This window comes from Megalopta genalis, unplaced genomic scaffold (assembly GCF_051020955.1).
Source record: "Megalopta genalis isolate 19385.01 unplaced genomic scaffold, iyMegGena1_principal scaffold0029, whole genome shotgun sequence".
NCBI classification, from domain to species: Eukaryota; Metazoa; Arthropoda; class Insecta; order Hymenoptera; family Halictidae; genus Megalopta; species Megalopta genalis.
The window spans coordinates 1,575,940-1,581,939 of NW_027476098.1; positions in this window are offsets into that span (position 1 = coordinate 1,575,940).

The following is a 6,000-nucleotide window of genomic DNA, read 5'->3' on the forward strand; positions in this document are numbered from 1 at the left end:
AAACAACAAGAACAACAAGAAGAACAACAAGAACAACCAGAACAACAACAACAAGGACAACTAGAACAACAACAAGAACAACAACAAGAACAACATGAACAACTAAAACAACAAGAGCAACAAGAACAACAAGAACAACCAGAACAACCAGAACAACCAGAACAACAAGAACAACAAGAACAACAAGAACAACAAGGACAACAACAACAACAACAAGAACAACAAGAACAACCGGAACGACAAGAACGACAAGCACAACCAGAACAACAACAACAAGAACTACAAGGACAACAACAACAACAACAACAACAGGAACAACATGAACAGTAAGAACAACAAGAACAACAACAACAAGATCAACAAGAACAACCGGAACAACAAGAACAACAAGAACAACCAGAACAACAATAACAAGAACAACAAGAACAACAAGAACAACAAGAACAACAAGAACAACAAGAACAACAAGAACAACAAGAAGAACAACAAGGACAACAAGAACAACAAGAACGACAAGAACAACAAGAACAACAAGAAGAACAACAAGAACAACAAGAAGAACAACGAGAACAACAACAAGAACAACAACAAGAACAACAACAACAAAAACAACAAGAACAACAAGAAGAACAACAAGGACAACAAGAACAACAAGAACGACAAGAACAACAAGAAGAACAACGAGAACAACAACAAGAAGAACAACGAGAACAACAACAAGAGCAACAAGAACAACAAGAACAACAAGAACAACAAGAACAACCGGAACAACAAGAACAACCAGAACAACAAGATCAACAAAAACAACAAGAACAACAAGAACAACAAGAACAACCAGAACAACCAGAACAACAAGAACAACAAGAACAACAAGAACAACAAGGACAACAACAACAACAACAACAACAACAACAACTACAACAAGAACAACAAGAACAACAAGAACAACAAGAACAACAAGAACAACAAGAACAACAAGAACAACAAGAACAACAAGAACAACAAGAACAACAAGAACAACAAGAACAACAAGAACAACAAGAACAACAAGAACAACAAGAACAACAAGAACAACAAGAACAACAAGAACAACAAGAACAACAAGAACAACAAGATCAACAAGATCAACGAGAACAACAAGAACAACAAGAACAACAAGAACAACCAGAACAACAAGAACAACAAGAACAACAAGATCAACAAGAACAACAAGAACAACAAGAACAACAAGAACAACAAGAACAACAAGAACAACCGGAACAACAAGAACAACCAGAACAACAAGATCAACAAAAACAACAAGAACAACAAGAACAACAAGATCAACAAGAACAACAAGAACAACAAGAACAACGAGAACAACGAGAACAACGAGAACAACGAGAACAACGAGAACAACGAGAACAACGAGAACAACAAGAACAACAAGAGCAACAAGAACAACAAGAACAACAAGAACAACAAGAACAACCAGAACAACAATAACAAGAACAACAAGGACAACAAGAACAACAAGAACAACAAGAACAACCAGAACAACAATAACAAGAACAACAAGAACAACAAGAACAACAAGAACAACAAGAACAACAAGAACAACAAGAACAACAAGAACAACAAGAACAACAAGAACAACAAGAACAACAAGAACAACAAGAACAACAAGAACAACAAGAAGAACAACAAGGACAACAAGAACAACAAGAACGACAAGAACAACAAGAACAACAAGAAGAACAACAAGAACAACAAGAAGAACAACGAGAACAACAACAAGAACAACAACAACAAGAACAACAAGAACAACAAGAACAACAAGATCAACAAGATCAACGAGAACAACAAGAACAACAAGAACAACAAGAACAACAAGAACAACAAGAACAACAAGAACAACAAGAACAACCAGTACAACCAGAACAACAATAACAAGAACAACAAGAACAACAAGAACAACAAGAACAACAAGAACAACAAGAACAACAAGAACAACAAGAACAACAAGAACAACAAGAACAACAAGAACAACAAGAACAACAAGAACAACAAGAACAACAAGAACAACAAGAAGAACAACAAGGCCAACAAGAACAACAAGAACAACAAGAAGAACAACAAGAACAACAAGAAGAACAACGAGAACAACAACAAGAACAACAACAACAAGAACAACAGGAACAACAACAACAACAGGAACAACAACAACAACAAGAACGACAAGAACAACAACAACAACAACAACAAGAACAACAAGAACAACAAGAACAACAAGAACAACGAGAACAACGACAACAACGAGAACAACGAGAACAACGAGAACAACGAGAACAACGAGAACAACGAGAACAACAAGAACAACAAGAACAACAAGAGCAACAAGAACAACAAGAACAACAAGAACAACAAGAACAACCGGAACAACAAGAACAACCAGAACAACAAGATCAACAAAAACAACAAGAACAACAAGAACAACAAGATCAACAAGAACAACAAGAACAACAAGAACAACGAGAACAACGAGAACAACGAGAACAACGAGAACAACGAGAACAACGAGAACAACGAGAACAACGAGAACAACGAGAACAACGAGAACAACGAGAACAACGAGAACAACGAGAACAACAAGAACAACAAGAGCAACAAGAACAACAAGAACAACAAGAACAACGAGAACAACGAGAACAACGAGAACAACGAGAACAACAAGAACAACAAGAGCAACAAGAACAACAAGAACAACAAGAACAACAAGAACAACAAGAACAACAAGAACAACCAGAACAACAATAACAAGAACAACAAGAACAACAAGAACAACAAGAACAACAAGAACAACCAGAACAACAATAACAAGAACAACAAGAACAACAAGAACAACAAGAACAACAAGAACAACAAGAACAACAAGAAGAACAACAAGGCCAACAAGAACAACAAGAACAACAAGAAGAACAACAAGAACAACAAGAAGAACAACGAGAACAACAACAAGAACAACAACAACAAGAACAACAAGAACAACAACAACAACAGGAACAACAACAACAACGACAACAACGAGAACAACGAGAACAACGAGAACAACGAGAACAACGAGAACAACGAGAACAACGAGAACAACAAGAACAACAAGAACAACAAGAGCAACAAGAACAACAAGAACAACAAGAACAACAAGAACAACCGGAACAACAAGAACAACCAGAACAACAAGATCAACAAAAACAACAAGAACAACAAGAACAACAAGATCAACAAGAACAACAAGAACAACAAGAACAACGAGAACAACGAGAACAACGAGAACAACGAGAACAACGAGAACAACGAGAACAACGAGAACAACGAGAACAACGAGAACAACGAGAACAACAAGAACAACAAGAACAACAAGAGCAACAAGAACAACAAGAACAACAAGAACAACGAGAACAACGAGAACAACGAGAACAACGAGAACAACAAGAACAACAAGAGCAACAAGAACAACAAGAACAACAAGAACAACAAGAACAACAAGAACAACAAGAACAACCAGAACAACAATAACAAGAACAACAAGAACAACAAGAACAACAAGAACAACAAGAACAACCAGAACAACAATAACAAGAACAACAAGAACAACAAGAACAACAAGAACAACAAGAACAACAAGAACAACAAGAACAACAAGAACAACAAGAACAACAAGAACAACAAGAACAACAAGAACAACAAGAAGAACAACAAGAACAACAAGAACGACAAGAACAACAAGAACAACAAGAAGAACAACAAGAACAACAAGAAGAACAACGAGAACAACAACAAGAACAACAACAACAAGAACAACAAGAACAACAAGAACAACAAGATCAACAAGATCAACGAGAACAACAAGAACAACAAGAACAACAAGAACAACAAGAACAACAAGAACAACAAGAACAACCAGTACAACCAGAACAACAATAACAAGAACAACAAGAACAACAAGAACAACAAGAACAACAAGAACAACAAGAACAACAAGAAGAACAACAAGGCCAACAAGAACAACAAGAACAACAAGAAGAACAACGAGAACAACAACAAGAACAACAACAACAAGAACAACAGGAACAACAACAACAACAGGAACAACAACAACAACAAGAACGACAAGAACAACAACAACAACAACAACAAGACCAACAAGAACAACAAGAACAACAAGAACAACGAGAACAACGACAACAACGAGAACAACGAGAACAACGAGAACAACGAGAACAACGAGAACAACGAGAACATCGAGAACAACAAGAACAACAAGAACAACAAGAACAACAAGAACAACAAGAACAACAAGAACAACAAGAACAACGAGAACAACGACAACAACGAGAACAACGAGAACAACGAGAACAACGAGAACAACGAGAACATCGAGAACAACTAGAACAACAAGAACAACAAGAACACCAAGAACAACAAGAACAACAAGAACAACAAGAACAACAAGATCAACAAGATCAACAAAAACAACAAGAACAACAAGAACAACAAGAACAACAAGAACAACCAGAACAACAACAACAAGGACAACTAGAACAACAACAAGAACAACAACAAGAACAACATGAACAACAAAAACAACAAGAGCAACAAGAACAACAAGAACAACCAGAACAACCAGAACAACCAGAACAACAAGAACAACAAGGACAACAACAACAACAAGAACAACAAGAACAACAAGAACAACAAGAACAACACGAACAACAAGAAGAAGAACAACAACAACAACAACAACAAGAACAACAACAACAACAACTAGAACAACAAGAACAACAAGAACACCAAGAACAACAAGAACTACAACAACAACAAGGACAAGAACAACAACTACAACAAGAACAACAAGAACAACAAGAACAACAAGAACAACAAGAACAACAAGAACAACAAGAACAACAAGAACGACAAGAACAACAAGAACAACAAGAACGACAAGAGCAACAAGAGCAACAAGAACAACAAGAACAACAAGAACAACAAGAACAACAAGAACAACCGGAACAACAAGAACAACAAGAACAACAAGAACAACCAGAACAACAAGATCAACAAAAACAACAAGAACAACAAGAACAACAAGAACACCAAGGACAACAAGGACAACAAGGACAACAACAATAACAACAACAAGAACAACAAGAACAACAAGAACAACGAGAAGAACGAGAACAACGAGAACAACGAGAACAACGAGAACAACGAGAACAACGAGAACAACGAGAACAACAAGAATAACAAGAACAACAAGAACAACAAGAACAACCAGAACAACAAGAACAACCAGAACAGCAAGAAGAACAACAAGAACAACAAGAACAACAAGAACAACAAGATCAACAAAAACAACAAGAACAACAAGAACAACAAGAACAACAAGAACAACAAGAACAACAAGAACAACAAGAACAACAAGAACAACCGGAACAACAAGAACAACAAGAACAACAAGAACAACCAGAACAACAAGATCAACAAAAACAACAAGAACAACAAGAACAACAAGATCAACAAGAACAACAAGAACAACAAGAACACCAAGGACAACAAGGACAACAAGGACAACAAGGACAACAACAATAACAACAACAAGAACAACAAGAACAACAAGAACAACAAGAACAACGAGAACAACGAGAACAACGAGAACAACGAGAACAATGAGAACAACGAGAACAACGAGAACATCAAGAACAACAACGAGAACAACAAGAACAACAAGAACAACAAGAACAGCAAGAACAACAAGAACAACAACAACAAGAACAACAAGAGCAACAAGAGCCACAAGAACAACAAGACCAAAAATTGCAACAAGAACAACAAGAACAACAAGAACAACAAGATCAACAAGAGCAACAAAAGCAACAAGAGCAACAAGAGCAACAAGAACAACAAGAACAACAAGAACAAGAACAGCAAGAACAACAACAGCAAGAACAACAAGAACAACAA